General features: G+C 42.1%; 1 protein-coding gene across 3 annotated transcripts in view; it reads right to left on the reverse strand.

Moving 5' to 3' along the window:
- The window catches only part of TBL1X (transducin beta like 1 X-linked), a 160,366-nt gene that overhangs the window by 125,405 nt on the left and 13,406 nt on the right, over positions 1-21,555 (reverse strand). The window contains exon 1 of one of the 3 annotated variants that reach the window (XM_066620351.1): positions 7,530-7,550. The exons of the other annotated variants lie outside the window; for them this stretch is intronic. The gene's annotated coding sequence lies outside the window, so the exon portion shown is untranslated. Of the gene's footprint in view, positions 1-7,529; positions 7,551-21,555 lie in introns of those variants that run through there. 3 annotated transcript variants of the gene reach the window in all.

Genomic DNA, 21,555 nt, shown 5'->3' on the forward strand with positions numbered 1-21,555 from the left:
TCCAAGTGAAATCATTGTTCCCAGATAACTCTACACAATCCTTTACAGCATTTCATTAGACTCTTAGAAGGACTTTTTCCTCTCTCAATATGCTCAAGTGTACACAGTCCCCAAAACAGGTAGCCACAGTGAAGATAATTCAGTAACATTAAGATGATGAGAAAGGCTTGAACACAGAAAATATGCAGACACCATGTTCAGTTAAAGCTCCAGGTTTCAAATGTCTTCCGGAATACCTTGAAACTCCCCGGAATCTTTCCTACCATACAAGCAATCCCCTGAAATGCATAGCCAAAGGAGAGCACTAACTGCATTCAAGATCACACATTCAGTTCACAAGAGACGATGTTGGGTCCCCAAGAGGCCTGGCCAAAGCTTGATGAGATCAAATGGTGAAGTAAAATTAAAGAGCAGTAGCGCTAGTTTGGAAGTGCTTTCATTACATTTAATTTAAATTTAACTTTCCCTCTCCAATGCTGGACTCTGGAAGAAAGAAGAAAAAAAAAAGCAAGCAGCAGAAAAGACAGCTGTGGAACCTGTTAATTGGATGGAGCCAGTCATACACATTTGTGCTGTCTCCTAGTCCTGAGTCAATTTTGCTGAGGGGTCACAGATGTAATGAATACATAGTAGTACTTCTGGTTACCAGCTGAATTGCCCCACACAACAGCTTCACTAAGTCCCTGGACCCTTGGCTAAGCCAGGATTTTGTTTATTAGTGTGTATATTATTTAGGCCTACATACTAATAAAACCAGATCATCAGGGTATGATCTGATGGCACAGGACACTTTCATCTCCCTGAAGTTAAGCAAGTCTTTGTTTGGTCAGTGCTTGGATTGGCAATTACCGAAAAACTTCATGTATGCTAACTTGAATTCCATAATGGAAGAATGACAGCATATAAATGTAATAAATAAAAAAGTGAAACTGGGATCAGATGGTGGGAGGGTGGGTGGATGATAAGGTGACCGTGATCTTTGTTATTACATCTGTCGTCACCTTAATAGTAAAACTTAGGACATGTCTTCGAATCCTCAATAATACACAGAAATTTCATGGCAAACAAATCAATGTGGAAAATGTCAATGCAGAACACAGAGAGTATGATAATTGATTCACAATATCAACATTCCTAGAGAACAAAGTTATCCAAATATACAAGCTATGCTGTAAAATATGTGTATATAATTAGCATGATAAGTTACAAAACTGTTGCTATATACTGTACAGGCTTTTTACTTAAAATAGATTTACATTATCACAATGCTTATTGAGATGCTCCAAATTTAGAAATAAATAATATCAATCTTCACTGTAGGGACTACCATCTGTTGGCAGCACGTACAGCCCAGATACCCATGGAGTAGCACAAAACTTAATTTATGAACTCATTGGAATGGCAAACAGCCATCACTTCAAAGTGATATCTTGTAAAGCCAAAATAGCTCTGTTGATGGTCTCATAAGGCAAGCTACAAAGTAATTAAAGAGTAAGTCAGTCATATTGATGTTTAATGTTACAACTAGATAACAATTATATTCTGATCAGATAATGGAATTCTCTTTTTTCTTTTACTATACTGTAATATCTCCCATAATGCTGCTTCATTATAGTGCTCTTGGTCCTAGTATGACAGACAGCTATAGTAGCTAATGGGAACAGCACATTCTGGGTCATATAGGTCCATTAAGTGCCTTTTTCTGCCTCACTGTTTTACAAGGTACTCAACTTTCCTGTATAGTATCCCCCATATATGGATAAGCATTCAAAGAAGTGCATCATAAGATTGACTCACAGGTATTCAACTACCTAAGGACCCAATCCTATCTAATTTTCCAGTGCTGGTGCAGCCATACCCATGGGGCAGGGTTGAGCAGTGAAGTTTGCAGACGACACCAAACTTTTGAGTGGTGAAGACCAGAAGTGATTGTGAGGAGCTCCAGAAGGATCTCTCCAGACTGGTAGAATGGGCAGCAAAATGGCAGATGCACTTCAATGTCAGTAAGTGTAAAGTCATGCACATTGGGGCAAAAAATCAAAACTTTAGATATAGGCTGATGGGTTCTGAGCTGTCTGTGACAGATCAGGAGAGAGATCTTGGGGTGGTGGTGGACAGGTCGATGAAAGTGTTGACCCAATGTGCGGCGGCAGTGAAGAAGGCCAATTCTATGCTTGGGATCATTAGGAAGGGTATTGAGAACAAAACGGCTAGTATTATAATGCCGTTGTACAAATCTATGGTAAGGCCACACCTGGAGTATTGTGTCCAGTTCTGGTCGCCGCATCTCAAAAAAGACATAGTGGAAATGGAAAAGGTGCAAAAGAGAGCAACTAAGATGATTACTGGGCTGGGGCACCTTCCTTATGAGGAAAGGCTACGGCGTTTGGGCCTCTTCAGCCTAGAAAAGAGACGCCTGAGGGGGGACATGATTGAGACATACAAAATTATGCAGGGGATGGACAGAGTGGATAGGGAGATGCTCTTTACACTCTCACATAACACCAGAACCAGGGGACATCCACTAAAATTGAGTGTTGGGCGGGTTAGGACAGACAAAAGAAAATATTTCTTTACTCAGCGTGTGGTCGGTCTGTGGAACTCCTTGCCGCAGGATGTGGTGATGGCGTCTAGCCTAGACGCCTTTAAAAGGGGATTGGACAAGTTTCTGGAGGAAAAATCCATTATGGGGTATAAGCCATGATGTGTATGCGCAACCTCCTGATTTTAGAAATGGGTTTTATGTCAGAATGCCAGATGCAAGGGAGGGCACCAGGATGAGGTCTCTTGTTATCTGGTGTGCTCCCTGGGGCATTTGGTGGGCCGCTGTGAGATACAGGAAGCTGGACTAGATGGGCCTATGGCCTGATCCAGTGGGGCTGTTCTTATGTTCTTATGGGCATGCACTGCATGCTGTGGTGGGAAGGCAGTCTCGAAGGCCTTCTCAAGGTAGGGGAACATTTGTTCCCTTACCTCAATGCTGCACTGCGGCTGCACCAGTGCTGCAAAGTTGGATAAGATTGGGCCCTGAGTTGGCTACCAGTTTGGATGTAAAATGGGACCATCTACAGATGTGGTAGTAGCTTCTGCATGCTAGGAAGAGTTCTTAAGTATGGAAGAAGTTGATACATTCATAAATTAAAGGGAAGGGGACACCTGATGCAACCTGAGAATGTTCAGTGGCCCTCGAGGAGCCATGGAAAGTTGAGGAGTTACTTGGAAAATATTGGAACGAAGGGCAGGGAAGAGGGGGGAGTTGACCTGCTTCAGCCAACTGGGCATTAAGATTGAGGTGTTACAATGCTTTGCTGCAGGCCCCACTAATTTTAACCTGTTTGTAGGGAATACATTTTTAAGTAATGAAGTTGAAAGAGTAATATTCAAGAAAATGCACTTAATATCCTATCCTGCTTTCCTTCCTCAGCTTCCTTTGGTGCAAGTTATTGTCTCTTTTCTCATCCTGTTCCCAACATAACAAAAACCAAGAGTCTGGCACTGCAGGATTCAGCCAGAATTCCATATCAGATTGCATATATTACAAATTAGATGCAAACTAACTGCAATAAATAAGATTTTAATTCTCAGAAGAGCATCGAGGAATATTATGTTTTAAAGCACTGGTTCCAAACCTGTTGTCCATAGACCACAGGTGGTCTGCAAGACCCCAAGAAGTGGTCCACAGGAAAGCAATCACCATTGATCATTTCTAGTATCTTGTTGAGCAAGAAATTTCCCACAGACCATCAGAGAGGCAGAGAACAAACTGCCTGCAGCCACAGCCACTGAAGTGTCAGATGTGGCTGTGGGTGGTCCATTCTCCATCCTTTTTGATAGTCTGTGGTTGAGCACTTGGGAGACAGCCTACCAGAGAGGGCAGAGACCAGACCGCCCACAGCCGCATGGTAGTCCACAATGATTCCAATTTTTGCCTCAGTGGTTCGCAGGCTCTTAAAGGTTGGAAACCACTGGTTTAAAGGAAGAATAGCATAGGGAGGAGGAGGAAGAATAGAGCAGTCATAAGCTTATGAACCCAACCCTATCCAATTTTCCAGTACTCATGCAGCCACAGTGAAGCCCCGAGGCAAGGGAGCAAATCTCCTTCCCTTGAGGAGGCCTCCATGACTGCATACCACCACCACAGAATGCAGCACAAGCCCCACTGGCACAGCTGCAACAGCACTGGAAAGTGGGGTAGGGTCTGGCTCTGTATTGTCCACATAAAACCCCCCCATACCACACAAGACAAGGTTTGAATTAACACATTTACTAAAATAATGCCTATCAACAGGCTGTGTAAACCTTGCAGTGGCTCCTATCTCTGGACAATCTTCCTTCCATTATCAGAGGCAGGAGGAGACAGCACACCAGTGTCTATTCCCCAATTCCTATTAATTATCTTTGAGCATCCCAATGCTTACTCAAAGTTGTAGATTAGCTGCTGCAGACCCATGTATCCCCTTCAAAAGTGGGGGGGGGGGTGTTCAGGAAGTTGAATTGCACTGCCTCCCACAAGCTGGACAGCTATTAAGGTTGATTTTGGAATCCAAGCTCAAGGAGTCACCAGCCAGTATCCCCAAACAAGAAAGCTCTTGAAATTGGTTCTGGTTCATCAAGGTGCTCTCAGAGTGCACACCAAATTCCTATTCCTGCTTTCCGTCCTGCACTAAAGTTGTCAGTTGTGACTCACCTGGCTCATAATATCATACCCTTAGAACAGCCTGGGATGAGCGAAAAAGCTCTCACCACGCAAATTGAGCCTGGGAAGATGGCAAGCCAAAGCAGCCATGCTGGCACCATCGCTTTCCCCTAACCTCATAGCTACTGTCCATCCAGCTTTCTACAAACTTCACTGCTTTCATTTTAAATTATGATTTTCCTACACCAGATAAAGCTGTATAAGCTGAAACCACACAAGATGGAAAAAAAATTAATAAGGAACAAGACAAAAGGCCAGTGGCATAGCTAGGTCGTCAGGTCCCTTGAGGCACATACATTTTTGACACCCCCATACACCAATATTATTTATTTATTTAATTAATTTATATTTTTCACAATTTTATACCACCCTTCCACTAAGGAGCTCAGGCTTTTGTGCATGGTTCCTCGCCTTCTTTTGTACTCACAACAACCCTGTGAGGTTGATGAGGCAGAAAGATAGTAATAGTCATGACATAAAATGAACAATAGTCATGACCAGAAAATAAATGCCCCGCAATGGATGAACATCAGTGCCCTCCCCTGCTATTGGTCCCCTGCAAATAGTACTCAGTGACATACTGTCCCTGCATCTGGAGGTTCAATGTAGCAATCATGATTAATGACCATTGATACACTATAATCCACCATGAACGTTTAGAATCAACTTTAAAAGTCATCTAAGCCAGTGACCACCAACACCCAAACTTCCCACCAGTGGCATCACTAGGGTTAGTGTCACCTGGTCTGGTATCCCATGGTGTCACCCCCATTAACTTTAATTATTTTACTATAGAACTGTACAGGTCACTCAACCAATCAGTAACCAACAAAAAAAGTGGCCAACCTGATGACACTCAAGGATCTGAATAGGAGTTCTCATATTAGTTCTGATCCATGGAAAAGGCAGCAGACTCATAACAACATCTTATTGGTTCCATGCTGTGTCATAACAACACCTCACTAGCTATCAGAACACTCAGACTCATTGGTCAGTTTTGAGTTAAGGAAATCCACTTTGTTACAGAAATCAGCTGTGTTAGTTATTTGGCTATAACTTTTGACAGAACACAAATATTTCAATGTGGTTTGTTTCATTACATTCTGCATTAAATCATACATTGAATGATATAAACATGATGTATTATTCCTAAAAACCATGATGATCACAATTTTTGTCACTAGTGGTGTCAACCCCCCCAATGGTGTCAAATTCCATGCTGTGTCATAACAAATCTCATAGGCTCTTTGAACAATTAGTCTCATTTGGTCTGTTCTGAGTTAAGAAAATCTACTTTTTGTTACATATTTGTTTTCTAGTTTTTTTGGCCATAACTCTTGATAGAATTGAGATATTTCACTCCAGTTTGTTTCATTACATTCTGCTGTAAATTACGTATATCATGATATATAACATGATGGTATTATTCCTAACAACCACAGTTTTTGCAGTTTTGGTCACAGTGATGTCATTCCACCCCCCCTAGAGTGGCACCTGGGGCAGCCTACTGCCTGCCCCTACTGTAAAAGGCTAACACAAGAAACAGAACCTAGGTGGCTATCCTGGGTGTTTGAGGAGTCCCATTGCAGAGTGGGGGGCTTGATAATTCCCCTTTCACCTCTGAAGCTTCCTGACACTCCTTTCCTTTTTTTTAATTAATTTTTTTATTATTTTCCGAAAGGAAAAAAAGAACAAATATAAACAAACACATAAACACAAACTCAATATACAACACAAAAACACACCATCGGAGGGTGCAGGCAATCATGTATCAGTACACCTAATCAATCAATACTCATCTCCTAATCTTGTTCCTCTTCTAGTTTAGCCTCTTAATATCATTTGTCTATCATATCATAAATAATACATCATTATATACCAGCGTTTTTCAACCGCTGTGCCACGTCACACTTCGAGGCTGCCTAAGGTGTGCCGGAAGATCAGAGCAGACAGGCAGCAGCCACGCACGCGGGGTGGGAGGGCACATGGGGGGGAAGCGGCTGCTTTGAACCTTAAGTGCAGCAGAAGGAAAAGGAGCAGGCTGTTCGAGGCTGCTTTGCACCTCCTGCTGTAGCTTGCTCCTGCAGACTGCATCCTGATTTACCTGGGAGTAAGCCCTATTGACTATTATGGGGCTTACTTCTGAGTAGACATGCCTAGGATTGGGTATTAAGTCCTTGCCTCCTCTGCATGCTCATTGGGTGACCAGAGAAGCTTGGAGAGTGAGTGAGAGCGAGGGAGTCAGGAGCAGGCAAGCAGGTATGAGTGAGTCTGCTGAGGCCACCAGCCTAAGAACTGGCTGGCTCAAAGGATCCTGGATAGTCCCTTTTCCTTGCCACAGTTTGCCTGCAACTCCCTGCATTGCCTTTTGGGGGAAGGGCAGTGGGGCCCAATCCACTCCATACTTACCTGGGAGTAAGTCCCATTGACTATAATGGGGCTTACTCCTGAGTAGACATGCCTAGGATTGGGCTTTTGGTCACACTTTTTTTCTTAAATACATGAGCAGGCAATTGGCACTTCTCCCCAGCCCACTCCCTCCCACAGGCACATTGCCCCCCAAACCTCATAACTGCAGTCAGTACCTCTTACTGTCCCTCCCTTCATTGCCCCTCACCCCACAGCTCTCCTATGTGCTCAACCTGACCTCTCTTTGCCAGCACTTTCTCGCATAACACTTTAATAACATTTTTCATCCTTTTCACAATCACATATCCTTCCCTCTCCAAGCTTCTTGTGAGTTTCTTTGTCATGTAATATAATTGTATTAATTATATTAACAATTAATTGTAATGTAGTGATTTAATGTAAGTAAAAAAACTAGTAGTGTTACCTTGACAATTTTAGTGCCTTGTCGGTGAGCTGAAAAAGTGCTGTGAGCTGAAAAAGGTTGAAAATGGCTGATGTATACAATACATTCATCTAAATGCCCTATCTTATACATCTACAACTTCATTTTCAACCAAGCATAGAATGTTCTCCATTGCTCTATCTGTGTTGGTTTGCGCTGTTGATCCAAAATCTCTGTAAGTCTATCCTTCCGCCACATTCATTATTTTCTCTATTAATTCATCTTTCGTTGGAATTTTAATGTCCTTCCAGTATCTAGCATATAAAATCTTCACAGCAGTTAATATCGTAATAACTAAATACACATCATTTTCTTTATCTATAATATCTAAAGTAATATTAAGCAAAAATAATTCTGGTTTCAATGGTATCGTAAATCCAACAATCTCTTGTATTAGATTCCTTACCATTCTCCAATATACTTGCATTTTTTTACATGTCCATAACATATGATAAAACGTTCCTTCTTCATATTTACACTTCCAACAATTTTTTGATATATTCTGGTTCATTTTTACCAGTTTTACTGCTGTCATGTATCATCTATAGAACATTTTATATACATTTTCTTTAAAATTTGTTGCTCTAGTAAATTTTATATTATATTTCCAAATCTGTTCCCATTGTTCTAATGTAATATTATGGCCTATATTTTGCACCCATTTTATCATACATTCTTTTATTGTTTCTTCCTGCATCTCAAAATCCAATAGGAACATATATATTCTTTTAATATATTTTTCTTTTGTTTCTAATAATATTCTATCAAATGGCGTATGTTCTGAATAGAATCCTTCTTGTTTATCTTTCCCAAACCAACACCCCCTTCCCACGATATATACGTAGCATGCTTGTTTTTGACATGGTTGCAGTTGTGGAGAGGATAGTATTGGGACTTAAGAGATCTGAAGACATGCACCAACCTATGAGCTGGGATAGTTCTGACACCTCTTCAATTGCTTCCTTTAGATGTTCAAGTGTTGTAAGCTTTTCTACAATGAGTATGTATTAATTAGAGCTCATTAAAATGTAGGTACATTTTTGACACACCCTGTAGTTGTAGTCTAGGGGTGGAAGAAAAGATAGTACTGGGCTTTAATCAATCACACATCTAATCACTAGCACAGAGTCCTAACAAAAAGCTACATAAATGAAGGTCATGTCTGGTGACTGAATGAATAAGTGTACATAAACAGATCTGGACAACTGATCTGAAGAAACAAAAGGGCAAACAAATGAACTTTTAAAGGGTGGAAAGAATGAGGTACAGTATGAGGGTGGAGAGCTGGAGATACAAAAATGATATGACTATATCCTTTCATTGGATTGCAAAACTGGAAGGCAGGCAGCCCAATCCTGAGCTGCCCGGAGCCGTGGGTCCCGCCGGATCCAGAGCCTCCCGCACTACCGCGGGAGGCTCCTCCGGTAGTAGGGGACGTTTGTCCCCTTCCCCTGGGTAAGGGGAGCAGCCCCGCAATGGGGCTACTCACTTTAGCGCTGTTTGGTCACCGCTAAAGTGAAGGCGGTCATGTAGGGCGCGCAGCCCTCCACGAGCGCCTAGGATCCTGCGGAGCTCAGCTCCACAGATCTGCCTTCTCCCTGCGCCCCAGAACACCCCCAACCATGCCTCCCCCCTCCCCGACCATGCCCCCCGCCCCCGCCCCCCGCAGAGGCGCAGCACAGACCACAGGATTGGCTTTTACTTACCATTTCAACAGAAGCAGACTAATCTGATATAACCTAACTCTCTTGAGCCATCTATTTAGGACAGGTGTGCCAGTACAATGAATACCAACAATGAAATAAGATCTCCTGTATTATAGAAACACTCATTTCTTAAAAAGTAGTAGTAAGGAAGGGTTACCAGATGCCATACTTTAACCCTGCATATGTGGATTTGTGTGGTATTAATTGCCCTTGATCGTTCAAGTCATCTGAAACTATTTGTAACACAAACACCTTTAAGATAAGCATTATTTCCCTGTCTGTGACAGATTGTGGTCTTAACTGGGAGATGTACAAAAATAGAATCAAACTTTCTAAATCAACACCAATAGCGGTCATTTCCAGCTTCCAAGATTCACAGTCCCATTCCTATTCCAAGCACATTTGCGTTCTTTGCTTGTGCCGGCACAGCAGCTGCTGGGCCAGCACTAGATGTCACCAACATGCTGGAATGCACATTTGCGACAATCCACGTGTAAGTCGTGCCAGCAGGAAGGCCTGCATCAACTTGCCAGCACCGTATCCGGATCTTCAGCCACTGGCGGAGGTAAGTACTCCACCAAGTGGCACAGAGATGGGGTTAATATCACACAAATCCACTTATGCAGAGTTAAAGTGGAATCTAGTAAATGGCATCTGGTAACCCTTCTTCACTGCTCTTGGCTTTTTAAGAGAGTGGAACAAAAGTGGAGAGGGAACATTTCTGAGTAAGGGGAAGGTGGATCAAGGTGCATCAGGCCCAGGTTGGGAGCAGGATCAGCAGAGCAGGTCTCTGGCATATTCTATCCTCCCTCCTGGTCCTGCAAGTCCTACACGGGGCTACTCGGACTTGTGTCAGTGACTCAGAATTAGAATTACTGGGTCTAAATTACTGTATTAGAATTACAGTAACTCTAAATTACCTGGGGCTCAACAAAGTGTAAGGGGAAATATTCCCTTATATTCCCTTAGACCAGCGGTTCTCAAACTCTCTGGGAGAGTTTGCGCCGCAGCAAGTTGTTGCGAGGGCAGGGGAGAGGCAGCAACATGATCCCCAGGATTGTGTCGCAGGGACTGGCATTTACTTACCAGTCCCTACAGCCTCCTGAGGGTGTGGGGAGCCCTGCACAACCATCCACAGGGCTTCCCGAAGCTTAGAAAGTGAAAGCGGAGCGATTGCGCTCTGCCTCCGCAAAACCAGAAGTGAGTACGATTGCTTTAGTCTTCAGAGAGTCCTGCAGAGGGTCGCGCAGGACTCCCTGCACCCCTGGGAGACTACAGCAGGGACTGGTAAGTATATGCCAGTCTCTGCGCACCCACGTAGCGACGCAATCCTGAGGATCATGTCACTGCCCCCCCTGCCCCACCACTTAAGGGGGCAGAGACCAGGGCCCTCAGGCTGGGGTGCTGTGATATCCCAGTTTGAGAAGCCCTGCCTTAGACCTTCTTCAGCCTGCTCCTAACCTGCACTGGATATGGTGTAGGCCACTCAGCCCAGCTGCAACAGTGCACTGATGGAGTCAAATTTGAACTTACTGAAAGTGTTCAGCAAAACAATTTTGTACAATTTCTGTGTTCAGCATAAACACCACACTTTTCCAGCATGAAATAGATCAAATTAAAAACTATATGATTACCTAGGGCAAAAATTTAGCAAAGCAAATCAGCTTTAATATCTGGTAATATACAGTATTTGAATTACAGTAATACTTGCTTATAATATATCAGTGTAAGAGAAAATGGTTACAAGGTCATCGGGTTCAGATACTATATTATTCCAAAAGAACTTATATTAAACACTTCTCTATTAGTTTGCACTGTAAATGTTTAAAAAAGGGGGCGGAGTGGGAGATTTAAAAAGATGGTAGTTTTATCCATTCTTTTTTCCCCTTTTGGTACTGGAACATATATTACTGTAATATTTTGAAATAAAATTCATAAAGCTATGAATTAAGTTATTGACTGTAAAGTAAGTCCAGAGCTGTTACTTTTTTTTTTTAACAGGGCCCAATCCAGGAGGAATTTGGTGCAATCCTATATGTAAACCACCATAGGTCCTACTTCTGAGAAAACAATGGACTGAGACTAAGCTGTCACTATGTCTTTTGACTGAAATAAAATATAATGTGACCAATCTTTTATATATTATCTCCTATATTTTGGATTGTATCCCAAGTTATTCTTCCCCTTGCATAAAGGGGCTTGCATGCATGGAAGTGGTACCACAAGGTAGTTGCACACAGAAATCCAAATGGTATATAGACTAGCCTTTGCATGTCTACAACATATTGTATAATGTTTCATTGGTAAGTGCTGTGGTTCGCAAACTCTCAGGGAATTTGAGGATTGCAGAAGTGCCTGTATGTGAGCAGGGAAGGCAGCAGGGGCAGAGGGAAGGCAGCAACACCATTGCTAAAGGGGCTGCAGGGATTTACTACCAGTCCCTGCAGCAGCCTCCCAGGGGTGTGGGGAGCCCTGCACGACCCTCTGCAAGGCTTCCTGAAGCTCAGAAAGTGAAAGGGGCATGATCACGCCCCACCTCTGCAAAACTGGAAGTGGTATGCAATCACTCTACTTTCACTTTTGGAAGGCTGGGGAGCCCTGCAGAGGCTTTGTGCAGGGCTCCCTGCAATCCCAGGAGGTATGCTGCAGGCACTGTTAAGTAAATGCAAGTCCCTGCAGCCCCCTTAGCAATGTGATCCTGGGTATCGTGTCGCTGCCTCCCCCTGCCCCGCCCCTTAAGGGGAAAGAGTTCAAAGTCTTCAGGCTGGGACACCGCAACACCCTAGTTTGAGAAGCACTGATTAAGTGTAACATTCATGGTTGTGCAATAGCTTCCGTAAGTGCTTGTGCAATGTGAAACAGCCTGGTCCTCTTGCACATCCACATGCACTCCTTAGAATACGACCCATAAAATTTTAATGTAAGAAAATAAACCTATTTGTTGTGGGACACTGAGGGTATGATTGTCCAATCTTTAGGCCTTATCTAAATATAAGTGTCTTAATATCTGTAACACCAAAGACTGCTGCATCAAAGACTCAAATTGGTCCCAGCAATACCTTGCAAATCTATCAGTGTGTATGAAATAGTCAGGAATATATTCCTTTACACTCAGGAATTATAAGAATGTAATTTCTTACATGCAATGACTACATCTACAAGCAACTACACGGGTTGCTTACATCAAAGGAAAATAAGGAAACATCTGCACGTTATGGGTCCCATATGGACCAGCTGCCATGCAGATACTGATCAGCTTTCATGTGGTGGTTACAATATTTCCAAGACTGTAAGAACTGTGGCAATATCAGGAACCTAGTCCCCTACCAAAATCAACCGGGGTATAATTTGGGGGCTGGGATTTGGTCAACGGATGTGTGTACTTTCCAATAGGTGGAGAAACATATATAAAATTTAGTATTAGGTACAGAAGTCACTATCCTGACAATCTTTTGTTTCATTTTCTCTTTAAAGGGTTTTTTGCACCCATGACCATGAAAAAGCAGAATCGCTTACATTCACATTAATGGAGGCCAGAAACGTATTCACCACCGGATGCACAGGGGTCCACTAAAATCACACCCATCTATGACATGGTGAGCTAGCCATGCCATTCAAATGTTTTCATTTGTGGAGACAAATGCTGAACTTCAGAGGGGTGGGCAGGGCATAGCTTGCATCATCAGTGGAAGCAGGGCTAAGCGGTATGTTTCCAGGGGCATCTCATGTCTGGCAGAGAGGGCTTGGGTAAACATACAAACTAGGGTTTGCTCTGCTCAGGCTACCATAACTGGAAACTTCAGTACGGTCCTGGGCTTGCATTCTTCCTTTTCACCTTATCTACTAGCAGCACCACTTCTGTAACCTGTGATTTCCTAGTTTGCCCAAACAATAGTTTGCTTCCAAAGAGAAAAGAAAGGAAAAGAATCCCATGTACAAAGAGAGGAGGAAGAAAAGAGGAAGCACAATTGCCTTAAAAACTATGGGCCCAGTCCTGATCCATTTTTCAGCATTAACATAAGGGCAATGCAGCTCCTAGGTAAGGAAACAAACATTCCCTTACTTTGAGGAGGCCTCCGTGAGTGCCCCCCAACTGCAGGATGCAGCACATGTTCCATTGGTACAGCTATGCCAGTGCTGGAAAGTGGGTTAGGATTTGGGCCTAATTCTCATAGTACCAAATTGTATGATATTCTGAACCAGACATGTGAGGGCGGGGAGGAGGTATGACAGGGGGAGGGCGCAGGGCGGGAGGGGGAAGAGCTCAGCTTCACCTGAGCCCTGTGTCAAGTTGTGTGGCCCACAGTGGCTCCAGAGTCACTGCAGAATCTAGTAGTCCCATTGTGGGGCTACTTCTCTTACGCGGGGGAAGGCTACAAAAGTCCCCTTCCCCCAAGGAGCCGCTGTGAGCTGCCCAGTGCCACAGGATACCCTGACAGCCATTTTTGGCGCCATGGCTGTCCTGCATGCCAGGCAATTCAGGATTGGGCTGTTAGTGAAACAATTAAACAACAGCTCAATTAGCTCTGGCCTACACACATTTCCTATTTGCAGGCAAAAACACTTCAGAATGAAGGTGGAAGGCATGTCAGAATAATCGCTCATGCCAAAATCTCCCTTCCTGAAGAAAGATAGCACATCATGGAGAAGGCTTATGGGTTTATTTTCTCCTCATTGGTCTAGTTTTCTGTGTACAAGTTTTTTGCACAGAGAAACATTCTGGCATACAGTCCCATATCTCCATTCTCACATGGTACCATTCCAGTACAGTTATACCATGTTTGCTATGTTGTTATTTCATGAACTTATAGATTAGCCTAAGTAACCCTTAAAGGATCTATCCTCAAAGCCCGAAATCAGTGGCAAACTTAATGGTGATAATTAAACTCAAGTAGGGGGTAAGGGCTTGGATATTTGTTTACACGCAGAGTTTTACATTCATATTTTTCCCATTTACAAAAACACTAATCAACACTTATCTTTAAAAGGCTTTCCAAACATTAATTAATGTTCTTAGTACTCCTGTGAGGAAGGTGGATAGGGAAGTAATTTAAATGCCTCTATAATTACTAAGTTGTGAAAGCTAGCACCCTACTAATTGTGTTGTAAAGATTATATTGAGTCTTTCACACTCTTTTATACAAACTTATTCAAACTCATTGCAAGATAACCAAGAAAGATGTTTAAACTACACAGCAATGTGAAATTGGCAAATTTTACAACGCCATTTTGTTATCCATATACAGTGCAATTCTGCTTTAATACATACAAAAGACAAGAGAACAAAGGACAAGAGGACCTATTGCTTCACCGTACAGCATGTTGTTTGCATGCCAGAAGTTCCAGATTCCAGCCCTAGCATACTCTGTTAAAAGAATCTGAAGTAGTAGGGCAGGAAAAACCTTTGCTCAAGATCTAGGAGGGATTATTGTTTTGGATGCAGTGCAGTACCCAACGCACATACAAATTCACATCTTTGAAGTTCTATCAACCCCCTGATTCACAATCTATATAATTATGATTTGATGTGTTTCATGTATATACTGTCTTTCTTCTGACATGGAACTGGAGGTGGCATACTTAGGGATTCGAAGCAGTCCTGCTCTGGCATTGCATCACTTCATTTCAGATTCACTTCAGGCCAAATTTACTTAAAATGTTCTGAGGAAACCTCATGTTTCCAGTCATACCAGGCATCATCTTCCACTGGGGGCCCTCAGTCTCTTGCCAAGTGAAACATCTGAAGTATTTATATGCAAGGGCCAGTGTATTATGGGGTGGGGGCATAAAGACCAGGATTAGTGACAAATTTAGTTGGCTATCAAGCAGTAATGATCCATCTAAACCAGGGGTGTCTAAAGTTTTTGGCAGGAGGGCCACACTGTCTCTCTAATGCTGTGTCAGGGGCCAGGGGAAAAAGAATTTACATTTAAAATTTGAATAAATTTACATAAGTTTACATAGATGATAGCTCAAGGCCTATAAAAGGCCTTGCACAAAGCAAGGCCAGCCTTTCCTTTGCTGCCACTACTGCATCACAGATGTGAAACAGCAAGCAGTGGAGGGAACCCTCATCCCACAGCTAACGCAAGTGGTCAAACAGTCGCCTTCATGCTGAGAGCAGTCGGGACAGTGTGGGCTCCAACAAATCTCCAGAGGGCCAGAGGTTCATTGGAGACTGGGGGCTCCCTGACGGCTGCATTGAGAAGCCTTAAGGGCCGCAAGTGGCCCCAGGGCCGGGGTTTGGGCACCCCTGATCTAAACTAACTTTGGCAGCAATCCTAACCAACTTACCAGCACTGACATAAGGGCAATGCAATGAAGAAAGCGAACAAACATTGCCTTACCTTGAGGAGGCTTCCATAACTGCCCCCCACTGCAGGATGCAGCACATACCCCACTGGGCATATCTATGCCAGTGCTGGAAAGTTGGTTAAGATTGCACCCATTCTCCTATTAAAAACCCAAATTGAATATACTGGCCCACCTCACCCCAGCAGTGTCTTTTCAAGTGGCTGTCTGCTGGTGTTCTTTTTGCATCTTTTTAGATTGTGAGCCCTTTTGGGACAGGGAGCCATTAGTTATTTGATTTTTCTCTGTAAACCGCTTTGTGAACTTTTAGTTGAAAAGCGGTATATAAATACTGTTAATAATAATAATAATAATAATAATAATAATAATAATAATAATAATAATAATAATAATAATATGTACACACATGAACTCATGTAGGCTGTATTGTCATGAATGTAGGTTATGCAGAGATTTTTTCCCCTTCTGTATATCCAAACCATACTTAAGAGTATCAAGAAGCAAATCAGAGGCTCTTTTTCTACACACAAACTCACAACACCACACACACTTGTGCTACCAAACCACCATTTTAGCCAAGCCCCCACCCCATTACCACAAAAGGTACTCTGTAGGTATTCATTGGGGCTCTGTCACTCAGAAGAAGGTAGCTGGTACAACTGAGCCAGGTCGGAAGGTGACAAAATTAAGCATTTTGTGGGACCTCAAGATTGACTATGTGCATGCTTCCCTAAAAGCAGCATCATGCTCACTTTATACGATGTATTTAAGCAGGCCAAGGTAAGCATGGGACAATCTAGTGTTCATGCTTCCACCTTGCTGAGGAGAGCTCCAAATCCCAGAGCTAGAGGCCCATTGGTCTGAACCCAGGAAAACAATTCTTACATTCTCTAAGGGAAAAGTATCACTCAAGACAATGACTCAGCACTTGACCTTTCTGATAAGAATATCAACCACAACATTAATTAGGTGAGTCTACATATATAATCCATTATTGAGTTTATAGTGTATTTGTCCTTTTATGCCTAAGCACAGTTCAGTCTGCCAAGAATCTACTTATGGAAATTAGGTTAGAGAGACTTTGGGGGATGAGTAGGTAAATTAATGCTTGCCACTCAATTGCTGGTGTTAGACAAGTCACAATTACACTGAAAGTAATCATACATGTATCTCACTCCTGAACAAAGAAAAGCCAAAGCCACTGGAAAGTAGGAAAAAAGCCAATGAATTACTAAGGTACAAAGCTGCTGCCAAACTGGCAATAAAATTAGTATATCTTTATAACAAACAATTGAGGCCCATGTTTTCACTCTCAAAAACAAAATCCATTGTGTACATTTCACTGTATGCTATGACGCTTATTACTCTTGGCAGGACTTTGTGAATCAATGTGCTGTAGGCTACTGGAATGTGTTAAAATCAGCATCAACTCATCACAACAGTTTTCAGAGTACAAATCTTATGTAAGAGTTGTATGCACAATAATCAAGAAGATAGCACAATAGCTTCCTTTCATCAGTGCCATTAAAACACAAAACTATTCATTTCCCAAAAGCTGAGCTGTAAATGCTTGTGTTTTCATGTTCAGTGACAGTGCAGTACTCTGCAAAATGCTGTTCTCTTGTATAGGATTAATGAAATGCTGATAAGGCCATACTGCAAAAGTGAGAGGTCATAAGTGGAAATCCATTGTGGCTTATTTTGTTTCTTCACCAAACAATAATTAAGATGTTGATTTTGCCTGCAACAAGACAGAAATGTTAAGCTGTATGGTATCCTGATTGATGTGTTACAGCTATTGGGACCCATGGCCTTCCAGAGAGCCACAGTGAACGGAACGGGGCTTTCAGTTAGCTGGAGCAAGTGTGACTGCCAAGCAATGAGAGCCTATGAACCCACACGTACAGTACAGCTGAAGTGAGTCCAGCTGATTGGAATGAGGCCAGCAGGCAGACAGGTGCTGCCTCTGTGGGCTTCAGAAAGCCCTCCGGAGGTGACCCAAGCCAGATCCATGGATACAGAATCTGTGAGTATGGAGACCTCACCTGTAAGCCAATCTCAACAACTCAATGAAGGTTGAGATGTTGAGCTTATGACCAATGTGGACTCACTGAGCAACACCTCTCTATTTTCTCCCCATGCAAATAACCTTTAATCATAAGCTTTCCTAGTCATCATCAGCTTTAGTTCTCTTGCCTCTTTGTGTTGTTTTATAACAGAGTTGGCCAAAGTGGCTGTGGCAAACGTGTGGCTCTTGCATATATCATGTGCAGCTTAAGGAAATATGTGGGCTGAGCTCTTTCTTGTACCGCAATTAATATAAAAGGTAAATAAAATTTTTTCATGTTTTATAATTATTTACTGGGTATAAACAGGAAGTCTACTAGGTTAAAATAAGTTTAAGATACTGGGTTACAATATGTTTAATGTTCAGGGTGAATAAATATATTTAAGAATTTAAATGCTTCTTAAATATTACGGCTCCCAAACATCTGAAGTTTATGGTATGTGGCTCTTACATTAAGCAAGTTTGGCCAAAGACTCACACTACTTAATTAAAAGAAATGAAGCCCACAGACTAGTGCCCAATGGACGGATGGTCATTTGTGCCTATCATTTGCTCCAAGTGAATGACTTATCAACATCGGTTGTGTATGGATGTATTCAAGATTATCCGGAGGTCAATCCTCGATGAAACACTTTAAGCCATGTGAAGCATGTCATATATCTGTTCAATATTTTAGACTGCCAATATAGCCATCCTTTTTTGCAACCAGCAAATTAAGAATGATCACATCTATGTATGCTTTTTGTTTTTCTTTTGTATAAAATAAAGCATTAATTTTTTTAAAGCACATCTGGCCACCCCTGCTCTATAAGGACAGAAGAACATTTCCACTTCCCTTGGACGTCAAACTTCCACTGTGCAATATGGACAAAGGTGAGGCCACAACTATCATTCACAAGACAGAAAGTTACACATATGATTGTAGCCTTAGATTACTAGTATACTGGACATTATACATATGATTGTAGCCTTAGATTACTAGTATACTGGAGTGGGGAGCAGATTGTTTTTTAAAGTCATGTATTCAAAAATGCCAGTTTCTGTGGAATACATTAAAATGTCCATTAAATGACTATATTAGAATAAACGGATCTGTTCGCCAAGATTGGTTACCTGATCACTCAGAGATAAATTTGATGCCCAGTACAGGTTAGAACTATGTTTCTAAGTTTGCCATATCTCCGACAGGGAAGGGAGAAATTGTTAATTTATATCTATTAATTTAATTGTATGCAAATTTTAAAGTAGTAGTTCATTGCTTAGTACAGAGGCCAAGTCGAAATAAATAGGCCAGCTACATGGCAATTAAACTGTTGCTTGCAAAGTTAATGAACATGGTTTATTTTTTTAAGTAATAGCACAATCCATTCCTCCTTGTGCAGAACTCTGTGCCAGTACAGCACTGTTTGCACAAGAGGAAATTCCCGTATTTTATAAGGTCATTTTCCCTACTGTGGCTCTGTGAGCCAAATAGAAATGCAACCTCCCATTTCATTAAATAGAAGTCTCTCCATGCCTCCCATGTAATGATCCAGTTTTTCCCACTCCTTCCTCCTCAGGCTTGTGGCACAGAGCCTTCTGTACACAACTGCTTAGGACACAAGGGTTGGGTCTAAGACTGAAGAGAATTTCATTGATCCAGTGAGAGACCAATTATGGCCTGAGCCCACTCAAATTGTATAAAAAGCGCAGGACAGCATTCAGTTCCATGTAGCGATTGGGTGTACTATCATATACCTTGCATAAGGTGCACCTTGACAAAAGCCATTTGAGGTTAAGAAAAGCTCTATTATAATATTTATAGATTGTGATTTAGACTCAAATAAATGCTAGAAATGCAACACAACTTTTTCTGGAAATGGTTTATGGGGAGGTTGAAGTAAATTCTGAGGTGGAACAGAGAGGAAATCTCATGTGGCAACAGACCTAAACAAACCTAAACTCCTATATCACATGAATTCACTTATCATGAGGTGAGTGTATCCATTTAGACTGGGTCTTAGATTTCCAGCACTAGAAGTGTGTCATCTCATAAGAACAGCCCCACTGGATCAGGCCATAGGCCCATCTAGTCCAGCTTCCTGTATCTCACAGCGGCCCACCAAATGCCCCAGAGAGCACACCAGATAACAAGAGACCTGCATCCTGGTGCCCTCCCTTGCACTGGCATTCTGACATAGCCCATTTCTAAAATCAGGAGGTTGCACATACACATCATGGCTTGTAACCCATAATGGATTTTTCCTCCAGAAACTTGTCCAATCCCCTTTTAAAGGCATCCAGGCCAGATGCCATCACCACATCCTGCGGCAAGGAGTTCCACAGATCAGACACACGCTGAGTAGAGAAATGTTTTCTTTTGTTTGTTCTAACTCTCCCAACACTCAATTTTAGTGGATGTCCCCTGGTTCTGGTGTTATGTGAGAGTGTAAAGAGCATCTCCCTATCCACTCTGTCCATCCCCTGCATAATTTTGTATGTCTCAATCATGTCCCCCCTCAGGTGTCTCTTTTCTAGGCTGAAGAGGCCCAAACGCTATAGCCTTTCCTCATAACGAAGGTGCCCCAGCCCAGTAATCATCTTAGTCGCTCTCTTTTGCACCTTTTCCATTTCCACTATGTCTTTTTTGAGATGCGGCGACCAGAACTGGACACAATACTCAAGTGTGGCCTTACCATCGATTTGTATAACGGCATTATATCTCCTAATGCAAAACATGTCTAAAATGTTATAGACTGTTTTTGTTTATAAAAATATTATGATCCAACTACATGTTATTTGTTTCTAAGTACATTCTACTATCCAAATTCTTATTCCAGTCCAATCAGAGGGAAGGGTGGAGCCTGGACAATATTTATTGCTGAACAGACCCCCAAAAATGGCAGATGGAGCTACCTGGAGCTCTTTCAAAGGCAAATGTCAGTTAACAGGGACTTATCTACCAGGAGCCTTTGGGAGTCTATAGAGGGCATGAAGGGTAAAGGAAGGATGTTATAGGAATATTTATTTATCAAACATTAACTTGTCTATTAAGTACTCAGAACAACATGCAATGGAACAAAGAATGTATAAATAAACCCATGTTAAAAACCATTTAAAATGGCACATATTCTTAGCAGGAGGGGTAGTAGAGAAGCAGAATGGATTATTCATTGGTTACACACCTGTTACTTGACATCACAATTGTTTTAAATGGGTTAAGTAGACATTTTTATCCAATTGTCAAGACTGAATTATTTCTAATATATACCTTGGCAGATTTCGAAACACATTCCCCCCACACTTTCCAATTCTGGGGTAATTCATACTAGTCATGTTTAAATTATATCAGTGTTGAAATCATTTATTACATGTGGAGACATGCATATTTTTCGCAGATGTGTTGAGTTGTTTCCTGGAGGTAATGATGAGTTCATTTTCACCTTTCTGTCTCACACACAGAACATTCACATACCATTCAATTAGGCTAACCTTAAGTAGCTGAAATGTTCATAATAATCTATAACACATCACCAGCCAGGGCAATGACTAGGAAGGTCTCATTTCAGTATAATGAAGCCAGAGTTCTTACAGCCAAAAGCTATGAAACTGCCAAAGCCTACAAAATTTGTGGTTTAGGCCAGGAGTTCCCCTCTCAAGTTTATCCAGTGGGGGGACGGGACACAATTGAAAACTGCCACTTTTCCACTTTCAGTCTCTGACTTGATTATCTCATTCATTTACCTATGTCCGAAGTCAGTCTACTATTCAGTTATCCAAAGCCGGCTGGCTTTGCAAATAGCTATATAGATGAGAGTGCCCTTCATCTTCTGCAGCAGAACATTGGGCTATTACAGTAATTCCTCATTAAACACACTTGACTCATTTCATAAAAACCACATGCATGCCCCCATATCTGTGTGGGTTCCATCCCAGAACCCCA

This window comes from Tiliqua scincoides, chromosome 3, assembly GCF_035046505.1.
Source record: "Tiliqua scincoides isolate rTilSci1 chromosome 3, rTilSci1.hap2, whole genome shotgun sequence".
Taxonomy (NCBI): domain Eukaryota; kingdom Metazoa; phylum Chordata; class Lepidosauria; order Squamata; family Scincidae; genus Tiliqua; species Tiliqua scincoides.